This window comes from Magallana gigas, chromosome 9 (genome assembly GCF_963853765.1).
Source record: "Magallana gigas chromosome 9, xbMagGiga1.1, whole genome shotgun sequence".
Taxonomy (NCBI): Eukaryota; Metazoa; Mollusca; class Bivalvia; order Ostreida; family Ostreidae; genus Magallana; species Magallana gigas.
Window position 1 is genome coordinate 11,778,521 of NC_088861.1, and position 25,780 is coordinate 11,804,300.

Below are 25,780 nucleotides of genomic sequence, written 5' to 3' on the forward strand. Positions count from 1 at the left end.
GCAATTCTTTAACGAATTAAAAACATAACAAGCAAATTTGCAACACATTCATTACAACTGTTTATACAAAATTAACAGACTGAGTAAAGGCTTTGTTTTTATGCCTGTTAGCAAATATTACGAAATCAATGATGTTATTTTACAGTCAGTGGATGTTTATAGCTAAGAAACATTGTCAGTTAAGCGTTTATAAAAAAAATACGATGTTGATAAGATCATAATTAAATTAATTAATCTTAACGAATGATTTATTTGATTCTCTTTCTAAATGCATTATAAATCCCCAATAATTCTTCATATCATGTCTTAGACAGACTCAAACTTTTTACAATGACTCTATTTGCCATAGTAAATGTAGGCTGCAAACCATATCAGCCATGCTATAAAATGATTATATAAAAAAAACTAAAACGGTTGTACTTCGCGCAACAAAGTATTCTATCTCATATTTTGAATATCCAAGGTACATGTATCATAATATTTTGTAATCTTTACCGACAACGTCCTTTTACCAAGAGTCATGAAGGCGAAGATCCGATTAGACATAGAACGTTAGGTTGTTTAGGTGCGTATTTTATCTTCCAAATATTTCAAACCTTTCAGCTAATTGTGATGTTTTAAATGTGTTTGTCAAAAACATATATCATTCAGTGTTCACATACTCTTTACCATTATTTAAAGTTATTCACTGTGTCAGATAAACCGCCTCTTCCAACAACAAATATCAACGTATATTATTGAAACAGCAAAACGTTACATTTACAGAATAACGTATTTTCTAAAGAAAAGGTAAACAACTACGTTCCGGTAATGATTAGATTTTCCAAATAAAAGTCTTTGAAAAACTTTTATTTTAATTTTTATAGATAGAAAATGTTGATTGTTACGATTTAATTAAATACAAACACATAAGCTTGAACAACGTAAAATGAATCTTCATATTTTTTTTGGGCTCATAATCAAACTCTTATAAAAAAGGATTTGCCACTAAGTATGGATATTAAGATATGTTTGATGTTTTAAGATTTCGTTGTCCGTAACTTCGAGATGCAAAACAAAATTTTAGAGTTGCTTCGATGTTTCTTTCTGCACCTACAAAAATATATATTGACATGATTTTTAAGACAAATTCATTATGATTACTCTAAATCTTTTACAGCTTTAAAATCAATCTATCGCATATTCAAATTGACACATTTATGAAAATTTTTACTTTTACCTTTCTTTCAATCTGTTCAACTCTTTCCAACGGGTATGACGAGTCCGCAGTGAGCCAACTTTAGGCACACCTGATTTCACTCTGTTCTCGTCCTTCTCAAAATTTGATTTTCCTATAAAATGAAAAATAGAATGACAAATAAAATTAAAATTTTTTAAAATGATAATCCGAAAGAAGCCTTAAGAGATATTTTGGAGAGCATAAAGATTAAATGTAAACAATAATTCGTTTTATTTGATATTCATTTTTGTTTTCTTTTTTTTGAAATGATGCAATTAAATTTTTGGAAATCCCTCAAGATATAATCTCAACAAACTTTATATGCTAGTCCATTTTTACAGTGTTTGAAAGTTATATTTTTGTCAAATACTAATTAAATGTAGAAAAAACAAAAATATACACTGTTTGAAACGATAAGAGTTATATACTGCATGATAAAAGGATAAACTTACCACACTTGCAATCACAGTTTGTTTGCATGTCCTTTACGTACACTTGATCGTTGTAACACAATTCTATTTGAAGTTTGTAAATTCCTTCTGAAATCAGCAATCAGCAATTTCAATTCACATAAGATAAAATTACAACAAAAATATAGTACAAAAATATTTTTTCTTCCATAAGTTAAAAGCCAAAAATCTTTTAAATATTCTATCTTTCCTTTTTTTCAAATTGCGATTTGCTCACGTGAAAATTATTCCGTATATAGACAAAATTTCGAGTTGTTCAAACATTGTTTTAATACTTGCCACCACAACAACCAATTTCCATTTCCTCTCTATATCTCGCATGGACACCTGACCGACAACAAATCTGTGTTGTTTTATTAAACTTTGCGTTGAGAATTTGGTCAATCTTCGAGTACACACATTCATCGCCTACAACTGCAAATACATTCCAGTTCAAGCAATTTCCATTTGCAAATTAAGTGTATTGGTCGAAATTTTCAAAGGTTTTCATACGTATTTATATATCTGTATAACCTCTTAAATTCGTAGAGTTTGCAATCGTTATTATGAGAAAAAAACATAACATCCAGGGTGTAAGTGCCTTCATCTTCTACTTCCAAATGCTCAGTCAACGACTGGACTTCTTCGCTGAAGCATCGGACAGTGGTATAGTTTTATAATATGTTACATTAGATTATATTATAGCATACTTCTTCATATTTGGACTGTCCTTGCATAATTATATCAACCCACGGGCTGTTTTTTTTTTTGGATAGAACATGTGATTTGTCATTTTGGACTTTCCACTAATGTGTGTCCGATAAACTACGTTTAGTCAGGCAAACTCATCGTTTGATGGAATGTACATCGGGTAGCAACATTTAAAATTTTCATGCATTTTATTCTATTACTGGTTAATATGCATTACTTTTGGGCATCTCCAACATTGACGCGGCATGTAAGCATGTTTAGCATTTAAAGGTGATTTGATATTTGAGGACCCTGCGAACCAAAACACAACTGAGCCATTTCCTGTCAGGCATTGCTATAAAATTCGAGACTTAAATCTATTTATCTTGCTAATGCTTCTAACATAAAGAAAGATAAGAAATAATCACTTACACCACCGAAAAAATTATCTTTTCCCATGGTTTTAATCTCGAAGGCTATTTGAAGCCCATACAAGTTTATTAAAATGCTGCATTACCAACGTGTATACAACGATATTCATTTTGATTTGTTTTATATTAAAGTATTATGCTTTGCATTTGAACAGTTGAATCGAAGAAATTTGGAACAACCTACAATACAAACACAAAACATATCATAGCCATAATAAGACATTCGTGAATTTTGTTTTAAATTCTTACACAAAAATTATTGGTAGTTTAATTCTTATTTCAATTTCAATGTTATGTTGTTTTTATAATGTTACAATACTTATATTATAAAATGAAGTTTAATGTATTCACTACTTACAATCTGTAAGTCAAAGAAACAGTCTAGAATATGCTACCTTGAAGATTACTCATCCGGGGCGCAAAACTATGTCAATGATTCATTAATAAAAGTCCATCACGGCAATTCAAACCTACATGAAAGGTATCTTTTCAATCATAAATTTAAAGAGTAATTACAATACATTTGCTCATTACAATTACTTGATAAAAAATTTTCACATGGCAAACTGTGATTATATATCTAGCATTATACATGTATAAAGAACAATGTGGTTTACCTTGACAAGTTAAATGCATTCGTTCGATTAACAGCTGTGTGTATTGAATAAGTATCGAAGATCGCGAATCATCAATTGTATATCAATGAATCTTTAAAACACGACCAAAGATCCTTTTGAATGCATTCTTCACATTAAATCAAATATTCAATCATATTATCTTTATTGATTAAAGTAGAGCAAAAAGGGTATAGTTGGACAATTCTCTTTGAATCATAGGGGTTCTTATTTTTTTAAAAACCGTAATATTTGGATGTTTGTACAAAAAAGTGCATATATATCTGTCAAAACCCTTTAAATATTAACTAAGTTATCGTCAAGAAAAACTGTGCCAGTTTGGATCACACATATGCATTCTCCAGATATGTACATGTACAGTACATGTATCTTCATTCATGAACCGGGGTGCGTCTTTTTACCCCAATGAACCCCAATGACACCACAGTGAACTTTGAGATACCCCAATGATACTAAGTTTGTTCATAATCAATACACTTAATGAATTTTATGTACCAACATATCATGCTACACAAATGAATGAAATTTCAACTACGCGGCGTTTTTTCACCGATTGATTTTCCAATGAACCCATTGTTATCCCAACCAAATTTCGTTGATACCCTCACGAACCACAATAAACTTGAAATGAGCTCTGTGCAATGATTCATTCACCAATGGATTTAAATTTTCCAAATGATACGGCAATAAATCTCATTGATACAAGAATGTACCTTTACTTAATGAACAATTAACCCCGACCAGACCCTGAATAACATTAACTTACCAATGATACCTTATTTTAGCTGTAATGATACATAAGTAAGCCCCATTGATACTTTGATGAACCCCAACAATACCTAGACATTATTTAAAAGCCCAACCCCACCCCTAAACAAAGTTTTTTTTTGTTGGGGGAGAGGGATGGTTATAGGAATTATCTTGTCCATAAGTCTGTCTGTGCAAAATTTGTGTCTGTTCAATACTTGTACTTTTTTTCCCTTGGACTGAATTGTCACACTTTCATTGGTTTAAACATAGCACGTGATTGCCTCATATATCTCTATATTTGTGCTGTGAGAAATAATATTAGGCAATATGGCCGCCATTGGCCGACGCTTCGCTTACTCATTTCGATATTTCATAGTATTTAATACATAAACCGCATGCCGTAGGTTCTTAAGGTATTTGGAGTAGTTGCCCTTTGAAATTCTTTAAAATTAGAGTAGTTGTCCTTAGAATATTGACGTCACAGCAGAATAAAATGGCAGCGTCAACATTTGCTCAAATCTCTGCAGAGGAAAGGGAGAAAACGTTTAAAATTGAATAGCAACAAACATTGTAAGTAAACATGGGTTTTCATCAAGATTTTCAGAGACTATTTGAAAGGTGAGATTGTAAATTTTGAAGAGTTTAAATGTGTTAAATTGGACGAGATGTTAGGAATCTTGTACATGGTTTTGCGTAGATCATCGCAATTTGTGAATAAATATGTCACTTGATAGTCCTCGGTAAAACAAAACATTTATTAGGTTAGTTACTGACTATATGTAACGCCGTGGCTGCCTTATGTTATGTGATTTTATTATATGTTGTGGGTCTATAATTATATGCTGTGGTTCTATAATTATATGCTGTGGGTCAATCATTATATGGTGTGGGTTTGTAATTATATGCTGTGGTTCCCTTATTATATGCTGTGGGTCTATAATTATATGCTGTGGTTCTATTATTATATGCTGTGGTTCTATAATTATATGCTGTGGTTCTATAATTATATGTTGTGGTTCTATAATTATATGTTGTGGGTCTATTATTATATGCTGTGGGTTCATATTTATATGCTGTTGGTTCATAATTATAGGCTGTGGTTTCATTATTATATGCTGTGGGTTCATTATTATATGCTGTGGGTTCATAATTATATGCCGTGGATTCATAATTATATGCCGTGGTTTCATTATTATATGCTGTGGTTTCATTATTATATGCTGTGGGTTCATAATTATATGCTGTGGTTTCATTATTATACACTGTGGTTTCATTATTAAATGCTGTGGGTTCATAATTATATGTTGTGGGTTCATAATTATATGCTGTGGGTTCATTATTATATGCTGTGGTTTCATTATTATACACTGTGGGTTCATATTTATATGCTGTGGGTTTTTTATTATATACTGTGGTTCATTTATTATATAATGTGGGTTCATTATTATATGCTGGTATACTTAAATTTTACACAGGGGCTCTTATTATAAATGTTCCTAAACAAAATGGCGGCAGATTCCACAGGGTTGATAGGAAAGGTACTGGAGGATTTCAACTTACATCTGTTTCACGACAAGTTCAGGGCTGAAAAAATGACCACAAATATTGTATGTAAATTATCTGCACACGAATTCCAAACTTTGGGGATCTCAAATACGAGGGATATGATGAGATTAGAAACGAGTGTGTGAAATATGGAACTGAAAAGCCAAAAAAGGTATGGCCTCAGTGTGGTCCTCCGATGTATGATATTCTAACAGCAGTATAAGAAATGTTCCTTGAAAATGGATGCACAATTACTTACATTTCAAACCTTCTCTCAGTGTCAAAAAGAACGATTTACAGAAGAATGGCACAGTATGGACTTAGTAAAATGAATTTTTCAGAAATATCCGACAATGGCCTCCATTTAAAACTCGGGGAAATTTTAAAAGATTTCCCCCTCTGTGGAGAAAATCTCTTAAGACAGATCATAACTTTAAAAGGGATAAGGGTTCCTAGGTGGAGACTAAGAGAAAGCATACATCGAATGGATGAACGTGGTGTTTGTGAGAGACAAGCTGGCAGACTGCACAGACGTGCTTATAATGTAACGGGCCCAAACCATTTATGGCACTTAAACACTAATAATAAACTTGTGCGTTGACGATTCATAATTGTTGGCGGAATAGATGGTTTTAGCAGACTGGTGATGTTCTTAAGATGCACAGACAATAATACAGCTGGAATAGTACTGCAGTGTTTTTTTACACATAATTTGATATAAAATCAGACCAAGCAGTTTTAAAGAAATTTAAGAAAATGTAGGAAAGCAGATTGATTAATAAATTCATTGAACTGTTTATTAATAAGAAGGATACATGTTATTTGTTTTCAGACTACAAAGTGTTAATATACAAAATCAATTATATTCAATATGCATGTAGGTTGTGTATGAAAATATAAAATACAATTCGGGTAAATCCTGTATATCCATTATTGAAACTATATAGTCATTAAAATCATCTGTAACTAATAGAATTGTGTTTTTACGACTATAGGTTTACCTGGTATTTACTTCGGAGTGGGATTATGATATATGTTGAAAACTCTTTCCACGTATTCATTAAGATAAAATGTCAAATCCGATCATTTAATGTAAAAATTAATGAAAAATGATCGTTGTTATTTAAAAATTAATCAAAATTAAATCAACGCTTCTGGAAAGAAAAAAGATTGACTGAAAGGGTGATCCAGTCGACTAGGAGGTCTTTTTAGAAACGCAACATTTCATATAAATCTTTTCTCGTAATTACGAGATAATTAACTCGTAATAACGAGATTTTTTCTCGTAATAACGAGAAAATTATCTCGTAATAACAAGATCTTTTCTCGTAATAACGAGGTGCGATGGAGCGATGGTGCGATAACAATGACGCAATTGTACGATAGCTATAAAGCGATGGTGCAATAGCGATGACTTGATCGTACGATAGCGATAAGGCGATGGTGCGATAGTGATGACGCGATGGTGCGATAGCGATAACGCAATGGTGCGATAGTGATGACGCGATGGTGCGATAGTGATGACGCGATAATACAATAGCGATAATCCGATGGTGCGATAGAGATGACACGATGGTGCGATAGCGATAACGCGATGGTGCGAATAAATGATGTATGCAGAAAATTGGAAAGTTGAATGAGAGAACCCCTCTCTCCCCAATTGCTTTTTAAAAACAGTCTTAAAATTCTTATTTGGGACAGTAATAAAAAAAATATAGAGAAATTTGAAATTAGAACAAAATTGTATATGCATGTATTACAGTGCTGCTATCCTGAAAGTTGACAAGGATATGATAGGATAGGATACAGGATGCACGATACATGATAGAAATATAAAAGTTAAGTTCTATCCTATCCTATCCTATCCTGCATCCTGTAGCCAATCAGATTCGAGTATAAATTTCAGAGTTATTTTGCGAAACGAAAATTGGCTTAACAATACGTTTTACAAGTTAAACCATTTAAGAATAATTATTATATCAAGAACGCGGTGCATAACATTGATGCGCGCTAAAATGTCGGCGCTACATCTTTGTCATTTCGTACGCAAGTACGGAGTTACTGCGAGAATTCGATGCAACATTTGACACCGCAGAAATAGATTTCTGTATTTACTTCATTTAAAGTCTGCAAAGTAATAATAGCTTGAATTAATAAACGACCAATTCGGCATTTTAAAAGATAAACATGTATACAAGAAACAGACATTGCTTCACGTTTCATATAATTTGTTCGATGCCCAATAACAGGGACGCATATTTCTGTCTGATATTAACCTGAACATATCGAATTAATAAATGTTAGATAGCTATAAATGCTTAAGGATTTATACTTAAAAAATAACTCCGAGTGGTTCAACTATAAACGATATAAACTTCCTAAAGGAATTATTTATTTCCAGATCGTGTTTACATTTATCGCCGAACGAATCGCTCGAATAATGATAATTACGCTCAGTTATATGTGATTAGAAAATAATTTGATAAAAATATGTTACTAAACAGTTCCTCAATAAGTGCATCGAAGTTATTTATCTGTTTTTTATGCATAAATGTAATAAAATAAAAAAATCGAATCGCTTACCTGTTTGTTTAAAAATTCCAAATAAAAAAAATTACTTATTCATTGTTTTGTGTAAAAGCAAATAACCTACTTAAGCTCATTTAAGTTAATCAACAATATCTGCAATTATTTAATAAGGACCAAAATTGTAAATTGGATTTTTTTTGTATTTTATGGGGATTAAGCTTTTGAATTTATTTGAGGTTTGTGCACAAAAGGAGCGTCTTTTAAACGCCCATGATATTTGTCTGTAATATTCAAATGTAAACGTGTCATCTACGTTTGGCCTTTGTATGACATTTTTACTATTAACCAATGCTTATAATATATAATGAAAATACATGTACAAGACTATCAACAAAAGTAGGAAATAAGGTTCAAAGCAAGCAAAATAAATATATCAATTGTGAATTTCATTTTGACATTTTAATAGCATCCAATCTTAGATGGTTATGGCAAAACACTTACAACAGACGTTATCTTTTCCAAAACATTTGCCATCTTGGATTAAAAACAAACGACAATTCTTTCTTTTTGCACCGTTATGCAAAAGTGTTCTGAATATGATTTATTAAAATCGACTATTTCTTTGCGATTTTTAAAAAAGAAATCGATACATTTGTCTTGGAAGAACAATAAAAAGACAACTTCGAATAATTTATTACAAAAATCACACGAATCGTTTGTTGCGGATTTTCTAGCCACTGACTTGCTCATTCTTGCCATTGGAAATTTTGTGCCTGTTTTGTTCTTTTTATTGATACGATATCTCAAAAATTGCATAAATAATTTTCAAAAATTTATCTATAATACATTTTTTAGATACCATATTAGATGAAATTGTCTACAGCAAGAAAAAATTACATGTAAAAGTCAGTTTAGAAACTTGTCTACACTTTTTTATACCTAAATTGATTATTTGTTTGGCTATTTTTAATTTTTGTTTGCCCAACAATCTTTACCATTTATTTAATATATAATCAGTGACCTGTAGACATGCAATATCTGGACTGATAAAAATAAACGACTAAGCTTTTTTAGATATCTGTATTATATAATTATCAATGTATTTAAAGAGACACGGTCACGAATTGGTAACATATTATTTTTTGATTATTATGTTTATTATGCTTTGGTCATGCTTTTCTAATAAACCATAATTTGGGTGTCAGTCAAAGAGATACATGTAAGATATAGAGCTCACAATGGCTCGTGTCTTTTTTTCTTTACATCGGTTCAATTCACCGGTAGAAATTCTTTTTCAAACTGATTTTTCTGTCTGTTTTTCGTTTGATTCTCAATACACGGTTTCTAGTTTATCAATTTTAAGTCTAAACCTTGCATTTTCTAGTCAACATTAAAATGAAAAAAAAAAAGACCTGTTCTTTATTTACATTCCAAAGTCTTATGACCTCTGTATATTGCTTATAAATGGACAACCGACACTTAAATCTATGTTGACTATTGGAAATGCCTTACTAAAACATCAGAAACATTAAAAAAGAAAAAAAATTACAGAAATCGTGATCATGCCTTTTTAAAACTGAGATTCTGGTTACATACGATTCATGTACTTGAATGCGTTTTTAAATTTTTAAATAAATAAATGGGTTCATTATACGGAATAAATACAAAAAATCAGATTCATTTATTTATTTTACAATGTAAATATTTACGACCTTCAATTGTCAAAACTATAAATTGTTTACAGTAAGAGTTTAAATATCTTTTCTAGCACAATAATAACATTCTACGGGATCATGTTTCTACTGTGTCCTGTATCTATTTTGAAGTTTACAGTTGATAAAAAACTGTGAACGCTAAATAGTAAGGATTGTTAAAGAACTTGATGGCCTTAACTTATTATATATTTCATCGCCTGTAAAACATTACAACAAATCGTATAGGTATACATCGGTATTACTAGTATCTATTGATATGAATCCGGACAGTTGATCTACTCCTTTCTTACATATCTTTTGTTAAAGTCATGTGTCATCATATCCCCATATCTGTATAGAAGGACAAATTTTCTTTACAAGTTAAAAACGTTTGACTCTTGTGGTACATGTTATGATTGTTTTACAACTAGGTACAAGTACATGTAATCTTGTCTATCATTTTAGCTGGCAAACTGAGTCCATTTGCTGATATTATTTAGTGTGATGATGATATTATTGCATTGTTTCTTTTCAATCTTTAAGGTTATCCACCAATAACTATAATATTTCATATCTAATAGATTGCAAGTTTGATCACTAAAATCTAAATGTGATTGTAAGGGGTTATTAAATAATAAAGATTCACTTCAGAATTTTTTTTTAATAAATTTAATATTAACAAATATATCATATGTTGAAGTTAACATTAAAATCTATGTGAAAAGTGCATTTTTAAATACATTTTTTTTTACATTCCTCTTGGTAAAAAGCTGCAAAAGCTTTCCTTTCCTTTGGATATGCTAAAATAATTCATAAATTACCGTACATATTTTCAGAAAATGATTTTTACAATTTTTCCTAAAGGCCAGATAACTCTTTAAAAAAGTTTTAAGTGCAAAAAGTTTTTTTTGACTTCATACATCACCCCGAGTTTGGTTTACGTCAGTCTCATAATAACTTTAAAATACGTATTTTATGTAGTATAGATCAATCAAAATTGTTAAATACGTCTTAGTTATATTGATGGACTACCTTAAATTTGATCCCCAAAGAGAGATTGCACAATATTCTGCTGCATTAACAACATTGCATCTACACTGATCTGTCTTTTACTGATTACCACTGTTCAAGAGACAGACCAACCCTGGATAGTACTCGTCCGTCCATCCGTCTGTCTATCTGTCTATCTGTGCAAAATTCGAGTCCGGTTCATATCTTTCTTATCGGAAAACAATGGAAGATCTTACTGCACAAAAATTGCTGATGACTAGAAGGTGTGTATTGATTTCGAACCTTGAAGGTCACATTTGCTAAGTTAAGGCCACTAACAAAGTGCAAAATTCGTTTTCATTCAATATCTTTCTAGTGGAGAAACATTGGAAGTTATTGCTTCACAAAAACAATGCTTTTGACCTGATAGTGTGTAATGACCTTAACCCAAGGTCAGTTGGGCAAGGTCAAAATCACTGGTAGGAAAAGTGCAAAATTCGTGCCTGGTCCATATCTTTCTTATCCAGAAAAATTGGAAGTTCTTACTTAACACAGAAAATATTTATGAACACAGGATGTGTAATGACTTTGACCTAAGGTCATTTGAGCAAGGTCAAGGTCACTTCTCAGAAAAGTGCAAAATATGGGTCCGCTCCATATTTTTCTAATGCAGAACCATTGGAAGTTGTTACTTGACACAAACATTGCTTATGACCTGATCGTCTGTAATGACCCGGACACAAGCTCATTTGGGCAAGATCAAGGTCACTGGCAGGAAAAGTGCAAAATTTGTGTCCGGTCCATATATCTTTTTTTATAAAGAAACATTGGAAGTTGTTACTTGACACAAACATTGCTAATGACCTGATCGTCTGTAATGACCCGGACACATGCTCATTTGGGCAAGATCAAGGTCACTGGTAGGAAAAGTGCAAAATTTGTGTGCGGTCAATATATTTTTTTCTATAAAGAAACATTGGAAGTTGCAACCTTATACAAAGATTGTTTTTGTCATGAGGGTGTGCATTTTTCCGGAGGTTCTTTGGGCAGTTTCAGGGTTTATAGTATTTTTTATGGTGAAACATCGGAAGGTTTAATTTCTCATAGTGTTTGCTTATGAACCGAGAATTTGTCTTGAACTTGACCCAGGGTCTGTTGTATTATAAAACATGCTTTATTCCCGTTTAAGCTATTTCTTGTAATTGAAAATGATTAGAAGCTAAACTTTTAAACAAAGATTGTTTTTGACCTGTAAATGTGTTCGTTAGTCTTTTTTGCAAGTTCAATATCACTATAAGAAAAAGAAGCAACCATTATTTTATAATAGGAAGGTGCTTTAGTTTCCATACTTTCTTAGCGGGAAATATCATTTGTTAAATGATAAACCCTGTAGTTAAAATTAATTGTATACATTAGTCTTGTAAATATTTTTTATAAAGTCTTTTCAAACAAATTCGACACTGTTTTTACCCCAATCGTCAATTCATAATTAAGAGTGACAAATACAAAGATGCATCGTATACAATCACTTACGGGAGAATTACAACGTCTTTCCAGCTAATTTTATAATGTTAATATCGTTAATCTTTGATTTTATATGAATATGTTTATAAAAGGAAATTTCCACTTGTTTTGATATTTATTTCTAAGAACCTTTCATTTAAAAACTTAAATCTTCATAATGCGTATCAGAAAGAATAACATATCGTTTGATTTTTTATTAACCTTAAGAAATTTGATGAAACCAAACTCATACCTATATCAATCAATAATTTATTCCATTTAGATTTCAAATCTAATATCTCATTCAAATGTCCTAGAATTAGATGTATTTAATCTCGCATCCACAATCCCTTGTTGCTAGATATTAGAAAGCTTTTTACATCGAAAATGCATTTTTAGATTTTATACTGGTTAACCAAGCGTTCGGGTAAACGTCATTGAAGCTGTCTTACAAATAGAATACTTGACTCTGAAGCAAGAATATCTTCATTTCGAACAGCTATACAATTAAACTTTTCTTCGTATTATAGGTAGAGTTACATAAAAAGTATTGTCACATTTATATTATCATTATCAAATGTTAACTACAAGATATAGAATATATCTAACATTTCTAGTTTAAACTGTAATTTCAAGGAAATTAATATATCAATTCTCTATGAAATTACTGAAATAGGTAAATCTTGAAATCCATTTACTTGCAATTATTGCAATTATCTTAATTAGTTTTCATCTTGCCACCTAAGCGGAAATAGACACTGGTAACAAATCCACTATTAAGCAAAACAAGAAAGCAATTTCAAATGAATTGCTTGGTACCACAACCTTGTTCTCCTTCTAACAACTCTCCAGACACTTTTGAAAAGTATTTCTAAAGAGGTTCCGCAAAAGGTCACCGCTATGTACATTTTACCTATAATCATAGTTCCAACAACGTTTTAGTGTCATTAATCAAAGTATAAGAGAGTTACAGAGCTCATACATCTTTACTGTTTTTCAGCAAGACTAGCGACGTGTTTTATCTTAAATGGAAAAGTAAATTTTGTTTATACCTTATCTCTTAAAAGCATTTAGTCTGTAGAATGAATCATTATAATACCATAATGTTGTTGCTTGTTTCCTTTTTGGTGATTTTACCAGACAATGAATAATCGTAAACTATAAATAATAAGCATGTTCTTTATTTCATGATATATTAAATAGATGTATATGATTCTACACTTTCTGATAACTGATATTTTGTTATCACGTTACATGGTATCATAAAATGCAAAGATAAAATGGTTGTTTACAAATGTTATCATAAAAGAAAAAAAATAAAGATAATAAATCAGGCTATTGAGTCATTTGTACAGGTTAGTGATCACCAATGGATTTTTCTGTTTAAAATGTCCATGAAATACTTTTATTAGGCGACTGATGGCTTTCTTGATCTTTTTAACTTTTTTGGCTAATCTGCAAAAATTGAAAGGAAATTTGGACATATGATATGATAATAACATTTTCGGTTATCAAACGAAGCATAATACACCCCTCCAACTTTCAAAAAAGAAGAAAAGAACGTTTTAGCGTAAGTTAATTTTCTACCTTTCACTTGACAGTTGATCAACCTCCATACTCCATTGTTGATGCAGTAGCAAAGGAAGCCTGACTCCGGGCAATTTGGTAGTGTCTTTTCGTGACCGGGCTATTTCTGAATCTGTATTCACAAGTTTCAAAGTATTATATTGTTGTTGACTTTTTATGTTTTATCATAAGAATCAAATGTGTAATATTTAAACATTCCTATAAAGAGACACAAAAACCAATAGACTATAAATACAGAGTATTGCAGCTTTCATCCAAAGGATTGTTATTTGTAAAAATGAACATTGAACTAAAAATACGGTTTAAAACTTATTTTTTCCATATGTCTTCTTGACAGCCTTTTGAAATGTATTTTCATCAGGACATGGCTCGGATTCCACTTTGAAGATATCTTCTGTATTCAAGAACGTTGGTACTGTTTAGAATTTGCGGAATTGCAAACACGCACACATGCACAAACACGTGCACACTCACACACACACACACACACACACACACACACATATGGATAACTACTAGTGTACAGTTACACTTAATACTTGCGTTTATATCTTAAGTAAATTTCAAATCAATTTAATTATCTGCGTTGTACCTTGCATTTCCATTCCATTTGTAGTAAAAAAGTTTTGAATTTGTATTAACATTCAAAAACTATATGCTTGACTCAATACTCACCTCCACAACAGCCAACTTCCTGATAATCTTGGTATCTTTCGTGAACACCTGAGTTTTTGCAGCAAATGTGTGTTATGTTGCGTTCAGCCTCTTCGCTGCTTTCTTTTTCTTAAAGGTCATATGAAACAAATTTTAACACTGTGATTTTCTTTCATAATTATATAAAGCTTGGTATAAACAAATGTTAAAATACGTGTAGTAAGAATTTTTGCCTTTAACCGTGAAAACACAGCACCTGAAAAAATTCTTCCCCGCTTATCGTTCTTCATTTTGTGGATGTATGACGTCACAGAGACCCAACAATGTAAACAATGCATTAAATCTTCGTAGTACAGATGACTTAGTTTTAATTGGTCGTTAATTTAATGAACGAAATGCACCAATAATAACAGCTAATTAATGAATTATCCTAATCCTTTTGAAACAGACAAATCCTTCTTCTTGACTGAGTTACATTTAAAGAAGATTAAAATTTTTCAGTTGATTTGATTTATTTTGTCACATGAAAAAGTAAAAGACAGGACAATGAAAATGTTTGAGGCATTGTGTACAGTTTGGATTTTAAAGCTGCTATAAAATACCGCAAAAATATTCTTATTAATTTTAAAAATTAGATTGACAAATTCTAATTAATCTGGCCTAAATAGTTCTGACTTGTTGATATATGTTGTGTACACGTGTATTTACAGATCGCAGAAATATGGCATTTAAGGATTTGAAAATGTACTGGTAAAATAAATCGGTTTGAGAAAAATCAAATGTGAAAAAATGCGTAGATAATCAACAGAATTATTAATTAAGAAAACGCATCAATAAATATAATAAAAGAACGAAAGCAAACGTTAAGGTAGAAAGTGAGATAAAAGGAATCGGTGAGTAAACACCGAACATACACGTTGTAAGATTAAAACACCGCACATACAAATACACGTTTTAAAATCAAAACATTCAAAGAAATTAATAATTAAATGGTATTATATATCTGCATTTTAAAACAAAACAAACAATTCAATCTTGAAGTGAATGAGGCAGCATTTGTTGCCTATAACATGTGTAGAAATAAAATCATTATGAATTGCATGAAACTGCAAATGAGAAAAAAACCCCGATCAGTTCTTTCTGAGTTTGACAATTTCATTAAAATTAATTGAAACTAGACATATATACATGTACATAAAGATATTAAAATTAAATTATAAATACATGTAAATCTATGAAGAAAATCATTCATTCTCGAGTCTCTAATATAAACAAAATATATACACACTATTAAATATAAACGCAAACGATTTAATTTCTTGAGAAGAAATACTGTCATGGTTGATTATTGTATGATTTTATAAGATTTTATGTAAAGTAATATTTTTTCTTTTAAAATACTGGAAAACGACATGGATATTTGTTTTCACTACAGAGCTTTATATTAAGCAAGGGAGGTAAGCCGCGTTGGTCAATGTTCCTTTTCCCGATTGAGTGATGTTGATAGACCGTAGCGCTAAAAGTATTATGATACGTTTTATCATGGTTTTTTTGGACATTCATTCATTTTTGTTTGCAGTAAATACTTCTAAGCATTGTAATTTATTTCTTACCCCCACAACAGTCCATTTCCTTGCCTTGCTGAAATCTTTCATGGACTCCTGATTTTTGACAGCAGATCTGTGTTGCCGGGTCAAACTTCGCATCTGAGAGTGTGTCCTTTTCTGTATACACGCACTTAAAATCTACGATAACTAAAAACACTTCTAAAGTTATCATATGTTGACAAATAGTTTTTGTTTAAATTTCATACCTTTATCAAATTCTTTAACCACCTTTCGCAATAATCGTCTTGCCGAGAGATGCAACTATCATCAAACAAAAAACGTTCATCTTGAGGACTTGTAGACTTATCAAATGTTGCTTCAAGCTTATAGCGCCAAGGCCCTTTGGAATTGGTTTTATTAAAAACAGGCTTGAGATGTGATTTTTAAAGCAGTATAAAATGGGGTTTTCCTAGGTATTGTTTGCTTGATTAGTGTGGGCGAAAAACTGTCATGATAACAGAGATGTGCATACTATTCAAAATCATTCTTTCATTTACGTTAACCACGTGCACATCTCGTTGCTTTTTTTCTATAAAACACTTTTCAGTTTATACTTGCAAGTAATTAAGCCTATATGTTAGGAATATATTGTTACTAAATGATAGTAATTGAGAACCTGTTCTACGAAAATTATCGATGATACTCTGGTTTTTGTGATTCTTGACAATTATTTCTTTTAACTTACGGTCAACCAAGGAAGGTTATATATCTCACATTACTGATTGTAAAGCTTTACGATTAGGAATACTGTTGTTGAAATTGATATCTTAAGAGCATTTTTAAAATGTTTAAAGACACAATACTGGAAGGATTACATACTCTTAGTATTAAAAATGGATTATATCGGGCTACATATCAACAACCTATTGTAGATCATAATTTTAACTGTAAAAATGATATTCATCCAATATTGTCGTATATATATTGAAAATTTCATATTTGACAAAATGCGCCATGTCCCTATTAGCATTAACAATTTAAGGACTTTTGAAGGGGGAAGCACGGAAAACCATCGAACAGTTCCACTTTTTATTTATCAGATTGATTTATGTGACAATTTCTGCATAGATGAATACATTTGTCGGTCAAACACCTACGTTCTTTTTACTTTAGATAAAACTCATGGCTGTTTTGGTATCAGCAAAATTATTATTTGACTTAGTAGATACATAAACTATATGAAATGTATAATTTGACCATAAATAATACTACTGCTTAATTCTAATATACAATTTGACATCTATATCGGGAATGGGAGGGATTGGTTAGAAAGAAACTTGCATCAACATATTTTGTGATAATTCTAGTTCTATACGTTTACAAAATTCAACTATTAAAAACACCTAGCATGCTGAATTGTCGAATTGCTGAATTTCACATATATAAGGTAAAATGAAAAATCATAACCGCATGAAGTGAATAATTGTCAGCATCGTTTTTTTTTTACTTTATTGTCCTTTTTAATTTTAAACAATATTTTTATTTACGTTTTTGCTACACTGTTTAAACTTTTGGTTAAACACAAGGTATTCATTGGATATTTCAAGCCAGTCAATTAAGTTTGAATAAAGAAAAATACATCATTTCATGCAAATTTAACAGAATGATTGTTATCGCTAAAACATTATCTTTGTGGAAGAAAAAAATACGGTTGTACAAATCTAGGAAAATGTGTTTACTTTCAAATTGACCAGATTAACTGGTAGTAGTGTGGTATGTTGATGACCACGATTTTCAATTGTGACTTGACTAACGAATATGATTAGTTTTTTGTGAATTTTTCACGCTGTTTTTGCGAAATCAGCTAAACACAGATTAACAAAACACGAATAAATGTGATAATGATTATATTTAATGAATTATCAATCAAAAATTGGTAAGCTATGTCTAATATTGCAATGATTGTTCTTTAAAATAATGTAAACCTACATTATCTCATGGATATTGTATTTCGGCAGTTTAACATGCCAAAGTTTATTTTTTCATTCATGGCTCTCTGTTAATGCAGATAAAACTTTAAAGAAGGGGATTATCTCATCGCATATTTCATGATTTTATGAGGGGGAGAATGGTTGAAAAAGTTGAAATTTTGATGGGGTATTAGAGATACCAATCAGTAGATTGGAGAGTTCTATCTACTTCTTTAGTGCATATTGTAAATATACCTACAAAACAATATAATGTGACATGTGAAACATTTTAAATCTTTATGATCCATTAAAACAGCTTAGCCCGCTTTACAAAATTTTTGTGGGGTTTTGAATGAAGTTTATGCATTTAAAAAAAAGAATAAAGTTGATATTTTTAAATTATCCTTCAAAACATTACATGTGCTACGAATAAAGACACTTAATATCCATTCACCTATATACGTGCCTTTTAAATGTTTTTTGGACATGTCATCAGTTTTGCTTACGATCAAATTATAATTTTATATGCGCATTCCAAAAATCGTGACGGTATTTGAAGCCATTCTTTAAACGTATGTTAAATGGTTCAGCAATCACTTGTAGTGAGGTTAAATAAGGATTTTGTCGGGAGATTTTGAAACTTAACTCGGAATTCTCTAAGAACTGGTAGAAACTAATAAATACAATGTTGATTCGTTAACAACTAACAAGCGTGCCTTAAACATTTTCAAACTTTTTCAGCAAATATTGTATAAAAGGGCGACTTGTTATTTATTAAATTTAATTTTTATTGCAATAACAGTATTCTTTTAAAACAACCACATTTGAGAAAGATTCAATATATATGCAGATAATCAACATATCGATTGAAATATTTAGTTATTATAAACCTAAGCAAACAATACGTAATCAATGATGTCATAAAATGTCAGCAAAGTTCTACGGTCAGGAGATGTTTATTACTAAGAAAATATTTTAGTATTTGTATGTGCATTGTTTATAAGATCAATACCACGCAATGTAAAAAGACTTTCCTATATTGGTTGTTTTTGCTACATTTTGTAATTGACATGTATTTATAAGTTGCATTCGGATTTGTTGGAATACAGAAGATATAAGATATTATCGGATCATATAATTGCATTCAATATTATTGATCAAAATGGTGATTGAAAGAATTTTCTACTAAAGTATCCATGTCTTCTGATAAAAAGCTGAAAGGTTCAAAAGGTATTTCTGTCCTTGTATTATTGAAAAAACTACCAAAATATTTTAGTTTGATATCTTAGACAGTCTATACTTTGATTATATACAATGACTCTATCTGCCAAAGTAAATACCAGTGTGAAGGCTGCAGACCACGCCAGAAATGCAGTAAAAAATAAGAAGCAAATCAAAACGCATGTTCTTCAAAGAATGATAGTATTCTGACTCATGTTTTGAATGTCCAAGGCATGACAATGTTTTGGCAGTCATCATCGACAGAGTCACTTTACAAGGATGTGTGATGGGGAGAATCGGACCAGAAATAGAACGTTCCGCTATTTTTATACATGTTTAATGCACTTTATGTCCCAAATATATCAAAAATTCTAAACATTTCCGCTATACACTAGTATAAATGTACCTGCATATGTTAAAACGTATATCGGTCAAGGTTAGCGTGTTCTTTCCCATAAATTTAAAGTTCCTTATCGTGTCAGCTAAACACTAATGGCGGCTGCGTATATATTTTTTTTTACAAGCAATTCTTATATTTGGTTTTGACAAAAGTTGAAGAAGGAAATACATATATACTTTAAATGTATCCACAAATATCAATGACTCTCACTTAAAAACATTGCAGGAACCAATACAATGCAGGAGAGAAAGAGAGAGAGAGAGAGAGAGAGAGAGAGAGAGAGAGAGAGAGAGAGAGAGAGAGAGAGAGAGATATATATATTAGTAACATTAGATATAAATTAATGTCTTGGTTGAAGCTCATGGATCGAATTTGTTCGAGAAAACTTTATCAAAAAGAATGTAACTAATATATGCAAACAATTTTATATAAAAAAGTAGGTCAGGACATCCCCAAGTCATCAAGTCCAGTTTATTTTCGTATTCGTCATTTTTAGATGCGTTTTCAATAAACATTGAAACTCAATTCACAACAATTTTTACATAACATTAAAATCTGAATTATTTTTTGTCTGATGTAAATATACGCGATAAAAAAAGAATGGACCTTTAAGTTTTAAACTCTTTATGTTGTATAGGAAAAGGATATCGGTCAAACAGACTTGTAAGACAAACATTACTGCTAGTGTCAACACTTAAATACATTAAGATATTTACAATTTTTAACTGTCTTTGATAATATTACGAATCATTTTTTGAAGCTTATACCCTAATCATGTTTTAAAGATGAGTGGCACAAAAAGGGGGATGTCTGATAGCAAAACGTAAAAACAAACCGTATTGACTGCGCCATATAGTAATACAAAGCATTTGGATACTATATATGAGGTGATAATTTCGGTCGGACCGTGGTCACATCTATCATAAAGCCACTCTGGCTCTATTATATTTGACCATCTACCAACCAAAAGCATCACCTCATAATACTCAAAGAATGATTCCTTGTTCCTTAAATAAATTAAATTAAAACAAAAAACATTATATATGTATGGTTGAGCTTTGTCCTTTAATACTTGAATTATTTTGATGACACATTACGGTTAAAAAAGATTGATTATCTGTTTGCATAAACCAGGACAGTTTTATAAATTCAGTCACCTGTTAAGGTATGTTTAAATACCGTCCTTGAAAAGAACATTCAGGTGTCTTGTTGAAAAGATTACGCGTGTGTTATGTACTACGGTGTAATGCCTGTCATATATCAATGAAGTGTTTTGTGAATCATTTGACATGGATTTGTTTTAGAGCACAAAAGGATTGTTTGGTGGAATATCAAGAGTAGGATTGTAAAAACATTAGGTGATTCTAAGAATAATGCAGGTTTTCTCTCTTTTCGCGTATGAGCTCGAGACAAGAATCATCACACAAACACTTAATAAGATCAATATATTATTTAATATAAATTACAACACTTAAAGGAAGTCAGTTCTGATCTTTGATTTTTATGTTTGACAAAAACGAACACGCTTGTGTAGAACCAGTCGCTTTCGTTCTTTAAAATCTAGAGAATTATTGAGTATGTAAAACTGCAAAAACTAAATACAAAGCTCCTGATTCATTTTTACCATCTGTACTGAATATGGCTTTTAACAAATGCTGGCGTTCATTTTTTTCTTCCACATATTGTACCGATCATGTTTAATTTAGGCTTTAGTAAATATTCGATTCATTTCTATCATTTGCCATTCAGAATATGATATTTCTGACAAAATTGGCAATCGTTTTTTTAGAATTCAGGTAAAGTAAAGTGGTTAAATACAGTTTTGCTGATATTGTTATGTGAAGAGAATTTATATCAAGTTGCAAATATTTTTACCCGATATAAACCTATTAAATATTAAAACCATTTATTTCTGGGTGAACTTTTGAATGACTCAAAATGATTTCCGCACGCGCTGATCGTTTTATGGTTGTATTATTATGAATATAAAATCACGGTTATATTTATAACTCTGAACGAATAGCCTTTCTCAAACGTAAATAAAAGTAATAAACAACAGGGTTAAAAAGTTCACTAGTTAAACTTGGTCAGTACGTGATCAAATCTTCTGGGAAACTTTTCGAGCTTTAGAGGATTGATCAATAAACAATAAACAAGTTCATATTCCGGTAAACTTTTCAATATTGCTACTTATTTCTCAAATACTTTCTTTTACCAATATTGTGACGCAAAACAAATGTGATATGTATACAAAATAGTTCACACATTCAATTTAAATTAATTTTATTTGAATATGAAAAAACTCATTCAAAGCCAATATGTAAGGACAAAAACTATTTAGGGATATTTTAAGTCTCAATAGAAATTAATATCAAAACGTACGAAATCACTCAATTTAAGTTCTAAAATTTAATCATTGGTTACAGTAAAATTATCATCAACAGTGTCTTTTTCACTTTCGATTTTCCTAGCAAAGATCTCAAATCTAAAATACTCTGAATCTCCTTTCGTCTCTTGTTGCATCTACAAGAAGAATTTTTTGTTAAAAAAAACATAGACTTTGCAGAAGTTATCTTAAAACATATATTTCTTTCAGCTGCTTACATATTTGAAAAAAAGAGAGATTTATAAACTAAATACCTTTTTGATAAAAGTTTAGTAGTGGTACAACAGTTTTGATGCAATGTCGATTTAGTTTTGTCTTTGCACAACTTTACAGTGCTTTTCCTCTTTTCCAAGAGATCCGTCCCTGAAAAACCCAACATATTTAAAAATGTAGATTATTTGTTTTCCTACTTTAAAAAAAACTAATGAAGTATTTAATACTATTTTTTAAATCAATCTATCTAATATACAAACACAATCCCTGGTAAATGAGATATTATACAAATCAAACGACTAATTCAAATCATTTAAACGTAAAATTGAATTAAAAGGACTAACAACAACAGCTACAGGTACACATATTCATAATTACATTTTTTACTGTAGCATTATAGAAATAGCTAGATTATATCGACACATTACATTTACCACAATGACATGTAAAATGTCGAGATTCGTTGCTACTTATCATGTTTTTAATATGTCAAGAATAACTAGCAGAGCATTAAAGCTTTCAATGGCTTCGCCACTTGGGCACCAACCTGGGCTTTGCTCTTGACCAACTGGGGACCCTAAGGCGGTTCCAACCCCCCTTTTTAGTTTGTTTTTTTATCTCTGTATATTTATTAACTATATTCCCGTTGACATTTCCATTGCTGAGTTATCTTTCGTTGCTCTTTTACTATAAACTTTCCAAACGTTTACTTAACTATCAAATAAATGTTTGAATATAACAACATGTAATGTATTATATTGATTCAAAACATCCAAATCCATGGTGATTTGATTACCTATATATGATTCAGATGCGTTCAAAATATTTCCGTGCGTGTTACAATTCAAGTCGTGATTTCAAAGCCAAGATTGCAGTACGAGAAATAATGAGATAAACCATAATAAACGATAAACAAAATAAATGATTGTATATATCAAAATTGAAAACTCATTTAAGGTAGACTTCAGGAAAAAATTGCACTTTAGAGGGAAAGCTAATGTAAATTTAGGGGTTCGTGTATTTCATTGTATTAAAAACGACCTAGAATTAGTTTTCGGTTATTTTCAATGTTTTTTACAACTTTAAATTTAAAATATGACAATACAGCAATTATATTAGAGGGAAAAAATTCAAATTTGCTCCCCAATCAAAGACAATAACTAATAAAGGTTGATTGTTTTATATAATCTGCAACTATAAATCATCTTTAAATGTGGAAATAAACAAAAGATCATAAAATGTTTTTGATACACTTACGTTTGTCACAGGTTTTCATTATTATATCCATCATAAGTACTTTGTTGTTGCAGCAGAGATCCACTCCTAATCTGTATATTCCTTCTTCAATTGAAATAAATGGTACAAAATGAAGTATTGTAGAATTGACTAGGTTAGAAGCAAACAATTAGAGCCTGAACGTGTTTTAATTTTTTTCTTTGAATATTTGCATTTGTTGTTAATATTACACTTTTAACAATGATACAATTTTTTAAAATTAATTGTCTCATTAAAATTTATCTTTTAGAGTGAAATTGGAGAAAATATTTTTGTAAAATATGTACGCTTATTTTTACCTCCACAACAGTCTACTTCCTGTCCTTGCTGATACCTGTCGTGAACCCCTGATCTTGAGCAGCAGATCTGTGCCGTGTTATCAAATTCTGTTGAATCTATTGTATCGTTCTGTGTGAAAACGCATTCTCCACCTACAACTAGACGGCATTTTACGTATATTATACAGCATTTATAGAAAATAATTTTTATTTGGATTTTTGAAATAAGTATGTATGGAAATTTGCTATTACCTTTGGCGACAGCTTTACCGTAGAGGACCCCCAGTATCAGCAAAATGCAGGCTGACATTTTCAGAGTACAATTCATTCCTTAATTATTATATATAGACCTCTTCAGCAAAATTCAAAATGGGCTATATGTGAGCGCTGTTTTATATAACATGGAAAAGCGGAAAGACCAGATATCAGCCCCCATATTCTTTTTTGAACCAGGATCATTCGGGATGTGTAGATCTTCGGGGTTTTTTAAAAAATGCTTTGTGCTATTTAATGCTATTGATCTTACATATGATACCTGATTTTTTTTTACTTATTTATGACGATTTAAATTTGAAGTAGAAAAATAGCTACTATTTCATTCAATCATTTTGATTACGTTTTTGACATGCTTTTAAAAAAAAAAAAAGAATAATTTTTATGTAATCATCTATGTCGTGGTAATTAGTGCCTTTTAATTCGTGAATCCATTGATATAGTTTGTTCTGAGATTTAAACATTATCAAGCATACGTTTGCATGCATTTTCTTTTGAAATTTTGCACTGTTAATATTGCATTGGCATTTTAGCATTAAGTGGTGATGACATTTTTATGTCTGATACAATCTAAATTATATATTTAGTTCAAGGTATTGATCTCACTTTAAACTTAATTTTGATATTAATCAGAAAAAGCTGCATCTATCAACATGCACATGCATGCTTTTGATCATTCGCTGTGTACATTCTGTTTAAAAAAAAAAATCTTCAATCTTCTTCAATCATTAAGGAAATGCAATGATTTTTACATTTCTTTTTATAGGTTCTAGCATTAAGATCTAAAATAGTTTACGTGGGAGCCTAGCAAAACCTATTAATAGTTCCATAAAAATGTAGTGCTATTAGTTTGTATATTTATCAGACAATATTTAAATTTATTATGGTTAACTCCTGCATATTCTAATGACCAAAAAAGTATTAATTCATGTGACAAAATATATTTTGGTATTTCAAGCAGACCTTTCCCATATTACTGAACCGTTTATTACCTGATATTAATCGGAACAGACTGCATTCATTGACCTACTTACATATGATTTGGATTTGTTCATTGCAGAAATTAATCTATCATGTGGCCAGGATACATACATGTATTAATGTGCACAGTTTGCAATACTTATTAATAAGTTATTGTTGGAATGTTCGTAGGAGTGGGTTAGTAGAAGTTTGAAATAATAAGTCACAATGCGCAAAGAAATTATTTTGTCAGGCATATCTTTGGAATGTTTTGTAATTAAAGGAACCATTAATCTGTATCGAAAACCCTAGGTTAAAAAAATTAGTTGTGTTGTTTGTGCCCAGACTCGCTGTATAACTACACGCAATTAAAGGAGCATAGTCGCGATACATGTATTAGTTAATTTTTTCGATTTTTAAAGCTTTCAATACTTCAGTAGGGGATTTCTACATGTAATAGACAACCATAAAGTTGAGTGTCAGTCGATGAGTCATAAGCTAGTTGAATTCGTTGATATTCTATGTAAAGCGAATCTTTTTATGCTTGAGTCGAATAAATAGATAGACAAATCAGCTTGAAA

At 30.7% G+C, this 25,780-nt stretch overlaps 3 long non-coding RNA genes across 3 annotated transcripts; all 3 read right to left on the reverse strand.

The window, feature by feature from the left end:
* Positions 1–885: 885 nt before the first annotated feature.
* On the reverse strand, positions 886–1,781 carry LOC105346141 (uncharacterized). Its single transcript, XR_010709403.1, has 3 exons — positions 1,672–1,781; positions 1,220–1,331; positions 886–1,092 (listed from the first exon to the last, which is right to left on the reverse strand). It is a non-coding gene; the product is annotated as an uncharacterized lncRNA (long non-coding RNA).
* A 12,601-nt stretch (positions 1,782–14,382) lies between these two features.
* On the reverse strand, positions 14,383–16,425 carry LOC136271425 (uncharacterized). Its single transcript, XR_010709327.1, has 3 exons — positions 16,290–16,425; positions 14,698–14,805; positions 14,383–14,416 (listed from the first exon to the last, which is right to left on the reverse strand). It is a non-coding gene; the product is annotated as an uncharacterized lncRNA (long non-coding RNA).
* A 5,673-nt stretch (positions 16,426–22,098) lies between these two features.
* Positions 22,099–24,054, reverse strand: LOC136271250 (uncharacterized). The gene is made up of 4 exons (XR_010709142.1): positions 23,988–24,054; positions 23,671–23,754; positions 22,455–22,563; positions 22,099–22,337 (listed from the first exon to the last, which is right to left on the reverse strand). It is a non-coding gene; the product is annotated as an uncharacterized lncRNA (long non-coding RNA).
* Between the last annotated feature and the right edge of the window lie 1,726 nt (positions 24,055–25,780).